A 20,332-nucleotide genomic window follows, 5' to 3' on the forward strand; every position below is an offset into this window, starting at 1 on the left:
GGTTAAAGTAATTTTTGATTTGTTGAAATTAATACACTACTGGCCATTATAATTGCTACACGAAGAAGAAATGCAGATGATAAACGGGTATTCATTGGACAAATACATTATACTAGAACCGATATGTGATTACATTTTCACGCAATTTGGGTGCATATATCCTGAGAAATCAGTACCCAGAACAACCACCTCTGTCAATAATAACGGCCTTGATACGCCTGGGCATTGAGTCAAACAGAGCTTGGATGAAGTGTACAGGTACAGCTGCCCATGCAGCTTCAACACGATACCACAGTTCATCAAGAGTAGTGAATGGCGTATTGTGACGAGCCAGTTGCTCGGCTACCAGTGACCAGACGTTTTCAAATGGTTAGAGATCTGGAGAATGTGCTGGCCAGGGCAGCAGTCGAACTTTTCTGTATCCAGAAAGGCCCGTACAGGACCTGTAACATGCGGTCGTGCATTATCCTACTGAAATGTAGGGTTTCGCAGGGATCGAATGAAGGGTAGAGCCACGGGTAGTAACACATCTGAAATGTAACGTCCACTGTTCAAAGTGCCGTCAATGCGAACAAGAGGTGACCGAGACTTGTAACCAATGGCACCCCATACCATCACGCCAGGTGATACGCCAGTATAGCGATGACGAATACAAGCTTCCAATGTGCGTTCACCATGATGTCGCCAAACACGGATGCGACCATCATGATGCTGTAAACAGAACCTGGATTCATCCGAAAAAATGACGTTTTGGCATTCGTGCACCCAGGTTCGTCGTTGAGTTCACCATCGCAGGTGCTCCTGTCTGTGATGCAGCGCCGAGGGTAATCGCAGCCATGGTCTCCGAGCTGATAGTTATTGCTGCTGCAAACGTCATCGAACTGTTCGTGCAGATGGTTGTTGTCTTGCAAACGTCCCCACCTGTTGACTGAGGGATCGAGACGTGGCTGCACGATCCGTTACAGCCATGTGAATAAGATGCCTTCCATCTCAATTGCTAGTGACACGAAGCCGTTGGGATCCAGCACGGCGTTCTGTATTACCCTTCTGAACCCACCGATTCCATATTCTGCTAACAGTCATTGGAAACTTTCCTCATGTCAGCACGTTGTATATAGAGTCTGTTAACTGTAACACCTTTAAGTAGAGCTTATATTGTAAATATTTCATAAAACCGTACTGCATATACACAGCAAGCCTTACAAAGTTACACTGTATATATATATATGTACCATCTGATGATGTGCTGCTAGGAAACGCCAAACCGGTCATGGATTACTGAAATACATTTATTTAAGAATGTGACTGGTTGTGGTAATTTCTGAAAACCTTTTCGTATTGCAGTCGCAGTATTCCACATCCACAATGGATGCAAGTTTCAAATAGATTTGTTTTTCTGCAGAGTATCAATGCTGGTAAAAGAACTGCCTCGAAGGTTACAAAACAGAGTAAACAAAGTTTAGACACAGTAAACAGAGCTGAAGATGAAAATGACACAGAGCGTTTAATAACGTCGGTAGTGTGTCAAACTTGCACTCCATTGGTGTCTTGAAGTATCTCCTCTGGCAGCTCAACATGGTCAGCTAACAAGGGAACCTTCCCATCGCACCCCCTTTAGATTTAGTTATAAGTTGGCACAGTGGATAGGCCTTGAAAAACTGAACACAGATCAATCGAGGAAACAGGAAGAAACTGTGTGGAATTATGAAAAAATAAGCAAAATATACAAACTGAGTAGTCCATACGAAGATAGGCAACATCAAGGAAAATCTGAACTCAGGAGCGCCGTGGTCCCGTGGTTAGCGTGAGCAGCAGCGGAATGAGAAGTCAATGGTTCAAGTCTCCCCTCAAGTGAAAAGTTTTCCTTTATTTTCGCAAAGTTATGATCTGTCCATTCGTTCATTGACGTCTCTGTTCACTGTAATATGTTTAGTGTCTGTGTTTTGCCACCGCACCGCAAAACCGTGCGATTAGTAGACGAAAGGACGGCCTCTCCAATGGGAACCGAAAACATTTGATCGCAAGGTCATAGGTCAACCGATTCCTCCACAGGAAAACACGTCTGATATATTCTATACGACACTGGTGACGGCATGTGCGTCACATGACGGGAATATGTTGTCGACCCACCTAACTTGTACACTTGGCGAATGGGTAAAAACATTCTTCTACATTGCCCAATTTAGGTTTTCTTGTGGATGTGATAATCACTCCCATAAAAGCGATGAAAACATAAAGAGTTTGTCACATAAACTGCAACAAATGAATCCAACAGTTTCACAGTCGCACACTTTTCCCTGTGCCCCTGTCAAAACATATGTTTTTAACGTTTTAAATCTGTACATGTCCTGGAATTTTGGAGAGCGAAGTTGATTATGTGTGAGTGCCTGAACTTTGATAATTGTCTGAAAATAAAAAATAAAATTTTGCGCTCTATGGAAGACTTGAACCAAGTACCTCTCATACCGCAGCTGCTCACGCTAACCACGCGACCACAGCGCTCCTGAGCTCAGGTTATCCTTGATGTTGCCTATCTTCGCTTGGACTACTCAGTTTGTATATTTTGCTTATTTTTTTCATAGTTCCACACAACTTATTCCTGTTTTCTCGATTGATCTGTGTTCAGTTTTTCAAGGCCTATCCACTGTGCCAACTTATAACTAAATCTGAGGGGGGCTGCGATGGGGACGTTCCCTTGTAATAACTATTATAACGATTCAAGGATCCTTCACCGTAAACTTGACGGATCACTTACAGAAACTGATGCATTGCTCCGATCACTGGAGGAAGACACATATGTTGATTTGCTAGCGGAAAACTGTTCAGAAGAAACAACTGAAATCAAAATTTAAATACTTCAAAGCACAAACCTCATGAACTTTAAACTCAAACTGAAAATATTTCTCTCAAAGATTTCTTGTTGTGGTTGTGGGTTGTTAACATATGTATATAACTTTTTATATTTTGCCTTATCACGGGATTCGACAAATATACTCGTGTAATATAATACAATACAATATTGCATTGCCTGTGTTATTTTGAATTACGATGCTAAGATCCTTTCTACACGCATGAACGCATTCCATTTTCTACAATCTTATACAAATAGGCTACATTTCTATTTTGACATTGCGGGCAAGGAACTCATTACATTAGACAGATAGCTAGCCGCTCTTCAGGAGGTTGTGATTTTCTGAAATCTGTTGTTTTTTTATGTCACTGACGATGAGGGATAAAACTTGACTGAACTGTTTTTCACTAAGCCTAAAATAAGTTTTAAGTTTTTTTTTATCGCCAAGCTGTAATTCTTGCATTACGTAGTAGTATTCGCAGTGCACTGTCCTTCTAACATTTATCGGATGAACACAAACCTATTTATTTGATATTGAAACTACTAACAACTGTTCAGCGTCACTATCTCTGTTTGTACTACACTCCACCCACTGCACAGTAGAGTTGATATATGGGCACACCGAATGCTCTTTCTAATACCATCCATAAACCGCACTAAAGTTAGCACATCATCTCAACAAATGAGCAAATACAAGGTTTGTTCTAAAAATTCCGCACCAATGACATGTTGAAGCGAAACGAGGTTGCCATCCCTGCACACGCCTGTGTTTAATGTGTAACTGCCGGAAGTTCCATTGTTGTATGCCTTGTTAGTTACTGTGCAGAGCTGTATTGAGTAGAGCGTTGTGTCACACAGATCGCAAATTTCAAGGTGGCAGAGTTAGAGGAGTAACGCGTCTGCATTACATTTCGCGTGGAACTGAAGAAACACCTTTCCAGAGACTCACCAAACGATGCAAGAAGCCTACGGTGATGACTGATTAACCCGTACGCGGTATTACGAATGGGTAACACGGTTTAAAAATGGCCGGACAATAGCTGAAGATGATCCTCGTTCAGGACGCCCTCAGACTTCTACTGACGGCGGTCATGTCAGGAACATCAATGAAATTGTGCGTGCCATTCGGAGACTGACTGCCCAAGAGATTGCAGGAGAATTTCAGTTGGCTCGTGTCATGAAATCCTGAAACAGTATCTTGGAATTCATCGTGCTGCCATCAAGTTCGTCCTACGGTTCGTGAGTCAAGACCAGAAAGACCTTTGCCTCGTAATCTGTGACGAGCTTTTGGATCGCGCGAGAGAGAACCAGGCCCCCGGGAACTTTTTTTATTTCCAAAGTTGAAAACCCCGTTGAAAGGACGAATATTTGCAATGATAGATGAGATAAAAGAAAATTTGCAGACGGCGCTTCGCGCTATCCAGCAAGAGGCGTACCAAGACTGCTTCCGAAAGCGGAAACGGCGTTTGGAGAAATGAATCAGTTATGGAGTATTTCGAAGTAAGTAAAACGTAAGCGCAGAAAAAATTTATGGACGAAGTTCCGGAAGTTTTTGAACTGGTAGGTATGAAGCTGGTATAGAAAACGTAGCGCATAATACGTAGCTTTCGATTCAATGGGTACGTATCTCCCTAGTCAAGACACGTGTTACGTGCATGACTTCTTCCGAAGACGTAGCTCGAGATACACTATGCTGGTGTGAAAGGACCTTTAAGCTAACAAGAGGGCTGCACCTATTCGTTATCACCGATTTTGTCCAAATTTATGGTACAAGCACGGCTTGCCGAGAAGTGAAAGTGACAGAAGGGGGAACTTCAGATGACCAACCTGCGTTCTCGGTGTGGGTTGGGCGTGGCATGTTAAGTGTACTTTTCAAGCCGCTGTGGGCGCAGTATAAAGTGCAGCAATCCGAATGTGGTGGGATCGAGTCCCATGTGCGGAACTTCTTTTCTTAAATTTTTACGTAACTTACTCGGCAAATAATCCGAAAGAATGCTCAATGCGTTTATTATTATTTTTCTAGCAGGCATGAAAAGAAAAGGCTATGGGAAATTCAGAACTGCTTAAAAATTTCCAGGAAGGGCTTTAGGGCGTACACGAGAACTCTGCATATAAAATTAGATTCTTTTATTATTTTACAGTGCTGGGGCGATATTCATCGTAAAAACAAGGGAAACAGTAATTTTCTCGGCATCTTGAAGACGTAGCAAAAACTGCATTTTTGCAATTACATGCCAGTTTTAAAGTTTCTATAGAAAAACAAATTTGGCTTACATTCGTAAAATCGCACAGTTCTGCTGCAAACCAATTGTAAAGCGTCATTTCGCCAAATATTGGCGAAGATAGCTAGTGGTGTGCAATGCAATGTTTCTGGTGCAGTCTTCTCGGGATGCGATTTATTTTTCTCTCGATGAGATAAGAGCAGTATTGAAGCTCTTCGATGCAACTGTTTATCTGAAGACAAAAACAAACATAGCGGGGTTACACTAGCGCAGAGGTTTTGGGGGAATCACTTTAATACTAAACGACAGCAAATCTTCTTCACCTCGAAAAATCGCGACGTATAATTTTGGATTTTTCCGTCCCTCCACGAGTCAATGAAGAGAAGACATTTGTTATCCTGCAGGAACCGCTTCATTTTCAATCCAAAATTTTCCTTTGTCTTTCCATTTCATTTCTTTTATGAAAATATTAAGAAGTATTATATAAACAGCGCTATTTGTTTTTTTTTTGTCTTACAGGTCCGCAACGTAAAAATTAAAAATAAAAAAAGTTCCACATTGACTCGACCTGACGAGCCTCGGATTATGGTTCTGCACTCTTTCCACCGCGACAAACGCTACGTGGAAACTACGCTAACGTTAATGGCTCATGCCTCGAAATCTTGGCCACCTGGGGCTCCCACTTCTTTCTCGTTCATTTCTGGGCAAGACCTGCAAACGCTATACATATGGAGGAAATCGCCGATGCCGAGTAGGCCTGCCCTCCTTGTAAGAGTCGATCTTTTTTTTTTTGCCTCCAAATATTGTCTCTCTCCAACATCTTTGGGTTAGATATGGTGTCATTGGTCCAAGCCCACGGGTGGTTTCGGACACTACAGTTTATCCTCAACACGGTAACGTTGCCGTATCATTAACCAAAACATCTGTTTAGTTCGTGCTGTATGCTGTCATCGACTGGAATATGCATAAATGGTGTGGCCGAGCGGTTCTAGGCGCTACAGTCTGGAACTGCGCGACCGCTACGGTCGCAGGTTCGAATCCTGCCTCGGGCATGGATGTGTGTGATGTCCTTAGGTTAGTTAGGTTTAAGTAGTTCTAAGTTCTAGGGGATTTATGACCTCAGCAGTTGAGTCCCATAGTGCTCAGAGCCATTTGAACCATTTTTTTTGCATAAATGGTAATTAAAAGTATCACCAGAACAAAGGAGAGCAGGAAGAGCGAATCTATGAGTATTTTTCTGTAGATATCGCGTGGGTGAGAAGGCAGAGTATTCGGTCGTCGTACCAAAGATGCCGCTTTGTAACCGCACTGACCTCAGTTTTTTTTTTAACTGTTTATGCGTAAAACTGTCGTATGAGAGAACATTTTCATGGTATGTAAAAGGATTTTTGGAGTTTCTAAAAATGTTGTTTTGGTAGTCTGCTTTCGCTTCGTTATTGAGTATTGATCGTATTACTTTGTTTATTATTAATTAGTCTGCTTTCGCTTCGTTATTGAGCATTGATCGTATTACTTTGTTTATTATTAATTATTATTACTATAACTTCCTCACGTGTGGTGCCATTGTTTCTATTTTTCTGTTCCGACTGTATATTCTGTGAAACTACAAATGTACTCTACAGGTTATTACTTTCACAGAAACGAAGCGAAGGCAGACTGTCAAGAGAACATTGATATAAACTACAAACAGCTCTTTTACATATTGTAAACACGTTGTCCCATCTACCGCTCTACCAACTTCCCCACGGATGCAACATGTATTAGTTACTTACTGTTACGCTTTTGATATGTTCTGTAGTTGTGGTGTTACTTTTAATTAACGTTTACTCCCGTTCTGCTGGACCAAACATATTACGAACTAAATTGGAGTTTTAGTTGACAATCTATCGAAATACAACGCTTAACATCGATCTGAATGCCTGACATCAGGAGGTTTGTATGTCACTTCATCAGTAGTGAGTAGCATGGAAAGCCACACCACTCCATCCTCACAGCGACTCGCGCACACGTCTTACTTCCGTAAAACTCGACAGCAGTTGATGAATGTGCTGGAAGACAAGTACACGTCATTTTGTTGTCACTTCCCGGTAACCTTGGAGCACTACACACATTCGCTTACAGGTTTCCCACGGCACGGTGCGACAATCACTTCGTAACAGCTGCGGTAAACATGGGTACTGCATTGTTAGATCGCCAAGGGGACACAACATTAGTGGACAGACGTAGACCGACTTCTGCCGATCCAGAACTAGGGAGCCATGGCTCAGGACGCTGTGAACACATACAGCGTTGCCACTTCAGCCTTTTTTCCCGCCATAAGTGGCTTATTGCATTGTAGCGTTTGTGGGGAAAAAATAGCTAATTCCTCCTAGCGGGATTTTTAGCTTCTTATTTTTTTATATTAAGTGCATCATGAATTTCTGCCCACATCTAAATTTATAGTAATCAAACAATGGAAAATCCAGGATGGAATGTATTCAGTTGCCAGACTGCAGTCATGTGTGTTAAGAGTTGGGTCTGCGTGAATGTGTGTGTGCGCATCTTGTTGTCTACTTTGGCCGAATGCTTATTTGTAACAGTCGTTTTGTTGTGCCTATTTGCGTCTCAGCATCACCGCTATATGGTGCGTAGCAACTCTCCCCTAATCAATAATGAGAAGAATAAGGAGAAAAATATACTACTAAACGTGAATTATCATAATTTAATGTCATCTAGATTTCTTGCTTAACAACACATTAGCAGTGACACTACAGCGAACTTTCACCATCGACGTAGTGATGTAACACAGCTGGACAATGTAGTCCTCCCACGCACCGCTTCTTCAGGTCTCGCAGTATTCTGTCTCTAGCATAGAGTTCCAATCAACGAATATTATACGAACGATCATTCGATGCAAAAAAACTTCATATCGACATATGGTTTCCGAGATACAACACATATAATGTACAGTGTTATTTATTTTCTGTGTTATTCAGTAAACTATCGTTGTTTACAACGTATCACAATGGTGTGGAGGTGGTCATGACGAAAAATCTGATATGGAACACACCTGTTCTATCACGTCGGTAAACTTCCTCACACAGATCTACAAAAGCCATCTAAGCTACTGTGCAAGCGCCTAGCGCGAGATTTTCAATATTCTCTCGCTGTCTTCGCTCCAACTGTTAGTTTAGCGGACAATAGTGAATAAAATCTTATTTTAAGGAAATTTAAAGTAGTTTAATTTTTGTGCTACAGAACGATTTCGCTAGATGCCGTGGTTTTTCAGTTATTCAAGAAAAATATGCGAAACTGACGTCAAATTTTTTCTATCTCGGAATTGTACATATGTCCATATGATGTTTTTTTGCTTCAAATGAGCACGCCTGTCAAATCCCTGAAAATTGACCGCTCCTCCTGGGACACACCGTACAAACAGAAAATATTTGTGTGTCAGTTTAAAATGTCTCCGGAATACCAGCAGTAATCTTGCAAAGAGTGGTTAAATTATCTCCTATTTTAAGACTGACTAACTTAGGTTCTTGCTGACTAACTTAGGTTCTTGCTGAAAGAGGTAAGGTGAAGTGTAAATTTCGTAAAATCCGCTTTTCATGCCAAACACTGTGAGCTATACAACACACCAAAACAAAACAAAAGAATCGTCGTCTAGCGTATGTTCATCGTCGAGGAAGCTGCGCGAATTTGTTAGAAAAATTAAGGAAACTGTAAAGGTAGGTCAAGTTTAGGTTTTCTTGGCCCTTTATAAGGCATGCCATACATACATATACAGGGTGTTACAAAAAGGTACGGCAAAACTTTCAGGAAACATTCCTCACACACAAATAAAGAAAAGATGTTATGTGGACATGTGTCCGGAAACGCTTAATTTCCATGTTAGAGCTCATTTTAGTTTCGTCAGCATGTACTGTACTTCCTCGATTCACCACCATTGCTCTACAGTGCACATCAGTATGTAGCATCAACAAGTTAGTGTTCATCACGAACGTGGTTTTGCAGTCAGTGCAACGTTTACAAATGCGGAGTTGGCAGATGCCCATTTGATATATGGATTAGCACGGGGCAATAACGTTTGTATCGAGACAGATTTACAGAACGAAGGTGTCCCGACAGGAAGACGTTCGAAGCAATTGATCGGCGTCTTAGAGAGCACGGAACATTCCAGCCTATGATTCGCGACTGGGGAAGACCTAGAACGACGAGGACACCTGCAATGGACGAGGCAATTCTTCGTGCAGTTGACGATAACCCTAATGTCAGCGTCAGAGAAGTTGCTGCTGTACAAGGTAACGTTGACCACGTCACTGTATGGAGAGTGCTACGGGAGAACCAGTTGTTTCCGTACCATGTACAGCGTGTGCAGGCACTATCAGCAGCTGATTGGCTTCCACAGGTACACTTCTGCGAATGGTTCATCCAACAATGTTTCAATCCTCATTTCAGTGCAAATGTTCTCTTTACGGATGAGGCTTCATTCCAAAGTGATCAAATTGTAAATTTTCACAATCAACATGTGTGGGCTGACGAGAATCCGCACGCAATTGTGCAATCACGTCATCAACACAGATTTTCTGTGAACGTTTGGGCAGGCATTGTTGGTGATGTCTTGATTAGGCCCCATGTTCTTTCACCTATGCTCAATGGAGCACGTTATCATGATTTCATACGAGATACTCTACCTGTGCTGCTAGAACATGTGCCTTTACAAGTACGACACAACATTTGGTCCATGCACGATGGAGCTCCTGCACATTTCAGTCGAAGTGTTCGTACGCTTCTCAACAACAGATTCGGTGACCGATGGATTGGTAGAGGCGGACCAATTCCATGGCCTCCACGCTCTCCTGACCTCAACCCTCTTGACTTTCGTTTATGGGGGCATTTGAAAGCTCTTGTCTACGCAACCCCGGTACCAAATGTAGAGACTCTTGGTGCTCGTATTGTGGACGGCTGTGATACAATAGGCCATTCTCCAGGGCTGCATCAGCGCATCAGGGATTCCATGCGACGGAGGGTGGATGCATGTATCCTCGCTAACGGAGGACATTTTGAACATTAGCTGTAACAAAGTGTTTGAAGTCACCCTGGTACGTTCTGTTTCTGTGTGTTTCCATTCCATGACTAATGTGATTTCAAGAGAAGTAATAAAATGAGCTCTAACATGGAAAGTAAGCGTTTCCGGACACATGTCCACATAACATATTTTCTTTCTTTGTGTGTGAGGAATGTTTCCTGAAAGTTTGACTGTACCTTTTTGTAACACCCTGTATACATAGTTTTGATGATCTCCATAAACTTCGCAAACGTACGTTTAATAGCAATGGAACTGCAGCTGCAATTTGAAAGTCATAGAACGAAATGTGGTGTAGTAATGAATTGTGTCTTGGTACCTCATTTTGAGAAACTTTTTTGACAAGATTTATTCAACGGAGCTTTTAGCATTCTTATTGACGAGTCTGACACAGTTTCAAAAATATTGTGGGAATTATGATTGTGTATTTCAGTCGTAACAAAATGAATTTGAGTTTCACTTCTTTGTTATTTCCTGGGCGACGCATCTATGAAGCTGATGGTGTCACTGCATGAATAAGAGTAAATAACATCAAAGCGAACGTCAGTGTAATGACATGGATGAACAGTGGAGTTTGTGTCACTTCGAAATGAATGACAGTCTCATCACGATTCGATGTCGTTTACCACAAATGCAATTACTTCAGCTTCAGGATGTTTACCGATAAATTATAGTTGGTTTGCCCGTTCTGCTGTACAAACCTATGTATGCCACTGTAATTGATGGACACGAGCCTAGAAAAACTCTTCAGATGTGTCACGCTCGCTGGCTTTCGCTTGAAAGTGTGGCTGCTCGAATTGTAGAATAATGTTCTCCTTGAGATTGAAACTCACTCTTTGTATCAGTGTTTGCTTACAAATTCGGTTTTGAATAGGTTCCACCTTGAACAAACACATTTTTTTCTTCGTTTTGCACAGACATGTTTCGCAGAAGTTACAGTATCGTAAGTATTTTTTGGAAATTTTCTTTCCATTATGTAACAGGAAAATTGCTCTTAAGTACCTGTCGGTACATAACCTCAGTTTTAAAGAAAAGTTTTCACAAATTTGAAAAACAGAAAAAAATATTTTGTAAAGCTTGTCCCAAAAGAAACGGCCAAAATTCAGGGATATGACACGAACGACATAAACAGTCCAGTGAACATCGGTTCTAAGATGCATACGGTAAGAGCTATGAGAACTTGTTCAATAGAATAGATGAGTTTCATTGCGGCGAAGATGAAGAAGTGCTCATACTTCTGAAGCTATTCAGTTTAGAGGCCGTGTTTACTAGACTGTCTGTATCGAATGATGGTTCCTGCCATATCCCTCAACACTGACCATTCCTCACGTATAAACCATGTTAGCACATGCTGTGGTTTTCTTCGGTCTAATGTATTGTAGCTGCTTTGCGAATTTACAGCTGGGAATGTTGACATTAATTTATTCTGTGTGTGTGTGTGTGTGTGTGTGTGTGTGTGTTTGTATGTTGGTGATCTGCTTTTGTTTCTGTGGTAGGGCTCCTTTTACTTTTGTTTTTGTGATTCTGTTTGCCTATAATGTTCGTTCATATCCATATTCCATAGCAAATTGGTTATCTATGATTCATGGTCTTCAGTGAGTGGAGTTTTATTCACCCTGTGTAGCATGTCTTGGAACTGGTTCCGCTCAATGAAACATCTGTGAAAGAAATAGCTGTAATACAACAGTTCTGAGTTTTAACTGATAACATTAAGTGGTCATGTTGGATTAATTGCTGTCACTAGTTGTTAATGGAGGAAGAAAAATTTGCCTGAAATGATAGTTCACACACAGCAGTATATCTGTAAAAACAAATTGTTCACCTTTAGGACGTGAATGAAATAATAAAATAAAAATTCATACTTCTGATTTCATGTAGCATGAACTTTGCCGTATTACATCAACAATGAGAAGGTTTCTGAGATAATAGCATTGTTGCGAAATTCGTCACCTAACGGACGGCAAGGTCACCTGATGAACCGCAAGAGGTATGTGAGAGGGAGAGAGAGACTGTTAAAAGTATTTAAAGAGAAGTGACAATAGACTTTTTGTTAATTTAATGGTTTGCCTTATGTACAACTGGATGTAACGCTCTCAAATGCCTGAAACAAAGACGATTGAAAGAGACGGCTACACAGCAACTAGAATGCTAAAGAGTAGTTCTAAAAAAGTCTTTAAAACGCAGTGCGATGGGCAAATACTAAGCATTAATACAAAATGAGCCGTCCCACACATACGTATTGCTGTATTCTGCTTTGTGAATTACGTATTCCAGTTGTATTATATTTCATTAACTTCACTTGAGCAGCTAAAAGAAGTGTACCACCCAACGGGTGATGACCAAATTATTCCAAAAAATCAGTTTTTGAGTAATCAAACTATGCTCCGTAATCGGCGCTTAATACTTAGATTAAAACAAATGCAAATATGTTCAATACAAGTAATTAATATACTATGACTGTGAGAGATATTTATGTTTCTTTCAGCAAGAGTAATTTACTCGTTTGTTGGATGCAAACTACAGAAGAATAAGGGGCACTAAAGCCTCCTATTTACTGATTTCATGTATTTTTTATTCGTGCTTTAAAAATTAACGCCTTTGACTCCGAATAATATTTGTGTGCAACAAACGTTCCGTAACAACTAGATCCTGGTGAACTGCAGGAAACGCGTGGCCTTAACCACTTTCTTCGTTATGATATACTTGAAAGCATTGCCCTGAATTACCCATCTGTACAAGATAGTATTATCTTCTTCTTCTGTTATCATAGAACTACGCAAGGAAAACGTCTCGAACACTTCCGTCACTTTTCCTAGTTTCTACAAACTAACATGACTAAATGTCACTGTGGATTTGCGGAGCACCCGAAACAGATTACGCGAAATAAAATTATCGTTAATCAGCCAGTAGTTGCTGCAATTCCAGCATTAACTGGAATTATCACTTCCTCAATATTTGTTAGCGCTGTGCTGCAAGGATTAGAAATAACTACAGAACACGGTATATACGTTTATTGCACGGTAATGTAAGACAACAACAACAACAACAACAACAACGAAGCACGTTGCACAGCACATGCCCATTTTATGACAAGCGCGGGATATAAAATGTAAATACATTACTGTGCAATAAACTTATATACCGCGTTCTGTAGTTATTTCTAATCCTTGCAGCACAGCGCTAACAAATAAATTGTTACCTTTGAAAAAGTACATGTGGACTGCGGAAATAGCACATTTCACACGAATGAAGGAAACACACAAATAGAAAATACCACAAAATGTCAGTTTCTGACAGGAAAACGAAATATTTGTAACTTACAAATACGTTGTTGATATCTGCACAAGAAGTTACTGTACGTAAATCTAAACATATTCCAGGCCACTAAAAATGTTTCAGAATGAATAAAGCGAACAGAATGTACAGAATTTTAGGTAATTTCCAAAAATGTTTGCCTACCGAAGCCGCAGGCTCCAAACGATAGATATCGAATGTGCGATTCTAAGTCGATCATGCGACTGTGGTGGCGGGCATTATGGAAATGTTTATAGTGATCACTACAGCGACGACAAAAGAAGAGTTGTAATTACAAAAGAAACTACTTACCTCATTCGTCGTCGACATTGTCGTCGTGGGAAAGTCAGATTGTGTGTATACTGCGGGAAGCATTCCGTATATGCCGTAACCTATGTAGACTCTGCCAATGTAACGCAAAAATATCAGTATTATATCACATTTCCGAAAAAAATTCAATTTTCTACACTGCATAACCATTGAATTAGATTCTTCCACGTAGGGTGATCGGCCGAAGAAACGTCTACAATACCAGACATCCCACTCACTACCGTCATAAATCGTTTGGGTTTTCCTAGCATCTCACAAATAATCAATCATAACGCCCGCCATCACAGTTACGTTATTGATTTAGAATCGCACGTTCGATATCTATCGTTTGGAGCCCGCGGTTTCGATAGACAAATTACTGAATTTTAAAACATTTATGCTGTAGGGGTATCATAAATTAATAGCAACGGAGGGTTTAATATGGTGAAGAGTGATAAAGATGTTATCGTTGACTCCTGTTTATTCTCTGATCTCATATTTATCGGTTACTTTTGATGTTCTCTTGTTTTGCTCTCGAACTATTCGCGCTCTCTCGTTTATGTATTAAAGGCCAAGGACGGCAAAGACTATTTTTTAAAATTATTTTACTCTTTCGACGCATAAGTAACAGCGGTGAAATAAAAATAAAAATGGATAACAAACGGTTAACAGATGCAACACAAGTACCTGTCAAATGTTTTGAAACACAGTATCTCACAAGCTGTGCCCTAAAATAAAGAGGAAACAAATCTGCGCACGAAAATCGTGTGGCCGGCGTCTTCTCCCAGGAACGTGAGGAGTCGGGAGGCCACACCCACGGGCAGCAGATGGACGCGGGGACGGACACCCTGGTTGGCAAACTGCGTCAGCCCGCGGACCCTCCGCCCCCGCAATCGGCGCAGTAGCAGCCACTGCTCTTCGGAGTCCATCTTCTCGACCACCACGGGCGTGGGAAACGCTTCCAGCAGTTTCAGGACAACGTGCTCGTGCAGCACTGCGAAAGCCTCCAGGAAGTCCGACAGAACGAAATAAAGTTTGCCTCTAACTGTCACCAGTAACAGACTCTTCCCGCCAATAGTCACGTCTCTGTGATCGACATTTCTCCAACTGACAGGTGCGTATGCGGAGTGCGAACCAGTTTCTTCGTCTTCGGCCAGGGAATCGTCATCTTTGGATCGTGGCGACGCTTCTAATGCGATCTCTACTACATTCTTGACTTCTGCTGACCTAGCTTCACCTCTGGAATCGTCAGATTCCCTATCTCTCGTCACAGTGTCCGGAGAGTCGACGTCTTCCATTTTTGCCGCCGCCATGTTATTAGACAAAAGCTTTTCGCTGATGCTTTTCCCATTGACGTCGAACAGTTTCAGCGACACTGAATGTCTTTCGTTTTCCATGTCGACCAATTTTACCCGAAACTTTTTGCCGGACGTTTCTTCACGGAAGAACTCGCAAACACTTGTCGGCCAGTCTGCACTGTTTCTCGGCCTTACGTCGGGTAAATCTGCACGAAAACTCTGAATCGCCAAGTAGGCGAACGTTTTATGCATAAACCTCAGATTATCCGTACTCACAGTAACCGTACCCCCGCAGTCAATGAGGAAGACGTCCACTAGATCTTCATCTTTATCGGCTGTATTTACGATCTTCGCTCTGTGCCATTCATTTCTGTACATACATACACAAAACTGACCGAGCTGAACGGCATGACTGGGAAGAAGATACTTCTCATCCGCTTGCTCATAGAACCTTATCATATTAGAGCGCAGAGTAACTAGTTTCCTGGAATAATCTAAGCCGCACAAATTTATCCAAAATTCTGAAGGAGAGTTCACTTTTCTGACGTATACTTGCAATTCGCAGCCGCGCCACGTGTTCTGTGGAAGCTCCTCGTGTATGATCACGTGACGATAATTCACCACGTCGTCCGGGTATGGAAGAGGCTTGTAGTCCGAATAGATCACAGTAACTCCTGTTTTATTCCATGCTGCTGGAACATCTGATCTTCGACTACCTACGTTTAACTTCGCTAACATTTCTTGGCAGTATTTACTTAGACGCCGCACTGGAGAGAGAGAGAAAATCGAACGATTCACGGCACCAGTTCAAACGCAACAACTACGAGATTACACTGCTGTATCATTCTTGTCAAAGATATGTTGCGTCATTGTCAAAGAGCTTAAGTGCTAGAGGTGTCAATAACACTGGAACAAATTAAACTACTGAACATCGAAAGGTCCGCTTTTAATGCAGTTTTTTTATTTGAAAGCTGGTTTAATCGGGATGGTTCTTAGCTATGTTCAATGAACGTTCCTTCAGTCGCTCAAACTAATCAGCTAAATTAACTAAATATATTTTCCGCCAGAGCGCTCTCTTGATATACGCTACGTAATACATAAGAGCTACATCAAGTTACGTAGTACCAGGTTGTACAGCTCAAAAAGATCTTACTAGAGACCGCGAGGTCATACGTTTTATCTGTTACGGTTGACGACCAATGACGATCCCGTCTTTTGGAGACACCCATTTCAGCACCTACAAAGCAGAAAAAGGGAGATTTTGACTCCAATGTAAAAGATAAACATGTACATTCGCAAAATTTTTTGTAGTTCTTTTTGAGGTGTATAATTCAGTACTAAGCCAAATGACTTTGCCCTGATAGTTCACGCAGCGTATTGCAAGAGAGCGCAATGGTAGCCCATTTTCTCCCGACTTGATCTGCGGTTATCGCCACTGTTTATTACTTATATTACCTAAATTAGCTACACATATACTAAAACATAGACAATGAATATATGTGTGGATGAAAAAAGAGACACGTAAATCGCATAAATGAAAAAGATCTCGGGTTGCGATTTCGTGTTTCGTCTTGGAAAGTATTTGTGTGAGTGTGGGGGAAGAGTGTCAAGCTGTACCGTGACTACTAGTAAAATGTAAAGTAAAATGTGAAGTTCTTAAATTGGAAAATTAATGAAACGTAAAAAAATAAAATGCATTGCCCCTTTGAGTTTAATGTAAGTAGTAATATTTCGATTGAAGCGTTGTATCGTCGGGAGCGGCTAAGCACATAAAATAAGAAACAATACATCTAAAAACAATAAAGTACGAAATTTAAATACAATTAAGCTCCTTAGGCGACGTAGGTAAATATCAAAACAACAATATCTGATCGCTGAGTCTTAATTAATTTACTCCGAAAAATTCGCAAGCCACTCCAGGACAGAGGCCTTGTAGGGCAGATTAATGCATGAAACTAAGTTCTTACATAATTATGTAAAAATATGGTAGGGCGTTAGGATAATCAAAAAAGACGGATTGGTTTTCATATTTTGTGTAATAGGTAATTATAACTTCGGTAGCTATTTTGAGGTGTGGATGCGGGTCGCGCGAAACTGGAAGAGGTGACGCCGAACAGAAGAGGCTTGTACCCAGCAATAGTGAAAGTATTATGATCTAGAAATGAGACCTGCTGTTAATTTCCCAAGTTTTTTATTTACTTAGCAGTTCCAGACTGCCGGCCGGGTGGCCGAGCGGTTCTAGGCGCTACAGTCTGGAACCCCGCGACCGCTACGGTCGCAGGTTCGAATCCTGCCTCGGGCATGAATGTGTGTGGTGTTCTTAGGTTAGTTAGGTTTAAGTGGTTCTAAGTTCTAGGGGACTGATGACCTTAGAAGTTAAGTCCGATAGTGCTCAGAACAATTTGAACCATTCTGAAGTTCCAGACTCGACGACGCAGGGATCAGGTATTACTACTTAACGGCTCTACGCACTATGGGAATTAACATCTGCGGTCATCATCAGTCCCCTAGACTTCACTACTGAAACCTAACCTAAGGACATCACACACATCCATGCCCGAGGCAGGATTCGAACCTGCGACCGTAGCAGCAGCGCGGTTCCGGACTGAAGCGCCTAGAACCGCTCGGTCACAGCGGCCGGCTTATTACTACTTACATCAGACTTAAAGAAGCAGTACATATTATTATTACGAATATCGCTGCCACCTGCAAGAGACTGGTCATGTGTGAGTGAGTGAGTTGCGTTTGCATGCGTGTGTATGTGTGTATTTTCGACGAAGGCCATATTGGCTGAAAGCTCGCTTTCCGACAATCTTTTTGTTGCGCCTATCTGCGACTCAGAATCTCGGCTATATGGTGAGTAACAAAACTATCCGTTTAATAACAATGTTACAGGCCATCCTGGATATTCCCTTGTTCGATCAATACATATTACTTTTTTCGTTTCAGTGGTTTATTGTGTCGCGGTTTTATTAAATTTTTAATTTAAGCGTTTCCTTCTCTCACTCTCATTCTTGCTTTCTGCTTCTCTCGCAGACATTGAGCAAGTTAGCGCACGTATAGTGCGCGGAAAATGCCGTGCCCGCTAGATGCGCTATCGGCTGGAGAAGAGTGGGGAGAGCGGCAGTGGTGGGGGTCGTTCAGAGCGCTGCATGGGAAGTGCCGTTCTGAACTGAAGCCTACGCTCACACTTTTTGTAAATATGAAGTGGGGCTTCTCCACGCCCACACTTGCATGGTGACCATTCCAAACGATCTACTGTCACTTCTGCTTTCGTTAGTCTCTAGAAATCCGCCGAAAATGCAGCAATTTGTTTTCGCCTTGGTTGTTAACCATTTGAACTTTCAGAGAAGCGTCATGAGTGGCGAATTTTGATTACAACCTACGCATTCCTCCAGTTGCGATGTGAAAATCTGATTTTTTTGCCAAATACAGTGTAGTTTACACTGTCTCACCTCACAAACATGCTCTGTAGACACAAATTCGAGAGAATTCTAAAACAGTGGTTTATTAAGTTTATTAAGTGAGGAATAGAGGAAAAGTTAAGTCAGTAGCTTATGAAAAAGCACATCCTCGGTAGTAAAAACCGTATAATGTCTTCAGATACGTTGTCTCGTTTCTCCATTTGTCGATGACCCAAAAAAGTTACATTCTTTCACCGAAAAAGTCTATAGTTATTGGAATAGCACAGTAGATAAAGAATTTTCGCATAGTAAGCATATGGCAAAATAATCCTCTCTTTGCGCGCTATCATTTGTGAAAATGCCATTCTGCTGTCTCATACCATTTATGAAACATTAGGAATGTTGTGGATATTTCACTCTGGTTTTATTGCTGGCGCGGCGCGATCGCAGATGAATGTGCTACATCAGATCAATTTTCTTGAGATTAGAGACAGATAGAGACCTCCACCTACGTCTAAAGAAAAATTCAATATGTTAGCTAAATTTCATATGCAACAACATATTATGTAATATGCACCAATCGCAAAAATATAGCGACCTCAATTTTTCATTGCACGCCGGCCGTTGTGGCTGAGCGGTTCTAGGTGCTTGTCTGGTATCGCGCTGCTGCTACGGTCGCAGGTTCGAATCCTGCCTCGGACATGGCTGTGTATGATGTCCTTATGTTAGTTACGTTTAAGTAGTTCTAAGTCTAGGGGACTGATGACCTCAGATGTAAAGTAGATAGTGCTTAGAGCCATTTGAACCGAATTTCGCGAAATGTCTTAACTTTACGTAAATACAGGGTGTATCGAAAAGAATCATCCGATTTGGCACGTCTGTATTCCTGAAACTAAGAAACATATACAATGAAACTTCCTGACAGATTAAATCTGTGTACCTTACCGAGACTCGTACTCGGGACCTCTGCCTTCCACGGGCAAGTGCTCTACCACTGAACTATCCAAGCACGTCTCATAACCCTCCCTCAAAGCCTCACTTCTGCCAGTATCTCGTCTCCTACCTTTCAAACTTCACAGAAGCTCTTCTGCGAACGTTGCAGAACTAGCACTCCTGGAAGAAAGGATATTGCGGAGACATGGCTTAGCCACAGCCTGGGGGATGTTTCCAGAATGAGATTTTTCCCTCTGCAGCGGAGTATACGCTGATATGTACGCTGATATATACAATGAATTTTGTTTTCTGATGAACGGGAAACTCCAACGGTTTTTTTTTTCATACATTTTCATAGGTGTTCAAAATGATCCGTTGAGATGCACGGCATATGTCAATGCGGTATTAAAGTTGTTCCCACACTGCAGCGAGGGTTTCTTGCTTTACAGCTTCCACAGCTGCTGTTATGCGACGTCTCAGTTCATCCACTGTTGTTGGTAACGGAGGCACACAAGCAGAGTCTTTTATAAACCGCCACAAGAAATAATCACATACCGTCAGGTCCGGTGACCTTGGAGGCCAGTGATGTAACGCTGAATCATTTGGTCCAGTGCGACTGATCCGTCGTTCAGCAATCCTTTGATTTAAAAATTCCCGCACTTCCAGATGCCAGTGTGTCGGTGCTCCATCCTGTTGGTAAATGAAGTCATCCGAATCAGTCTCCAACTGTGGGAAAAGAAAGTTCTCAAGCTTATCGAGGTACACGCTTCCTGTAACAGTGTCAGACACTGGTGTAGACACTTCTGGCACGCAGATTTATTACCGAAAACATTGTCGAGCAACACAGCCCGACAATGTCTGCGAAGAAATAACTGCAATTCGCGTGGCCCGCAACATGCAACTTCTACGGCACTTGTAAGCATACCTGCAGACGTGTAGTGTACATTCGTAAA

This window comes from Schistocerca piceifrons, chromosome 9 (assembly GCF_021461385.2).
Source record: "Schistocerca piceifrons isolate TAMUIC-IGC-003096 chromosome 9, iqSchPice1.1, whole genome shotgun sequence".
Taxonomy (NCBI): domain Eukaryota; kingdom Metazoa; phylum Arthropoda; class Insecta; order Orthoptera; family Acrididae; genus Schistocerca; species Schistocerca piceifrons.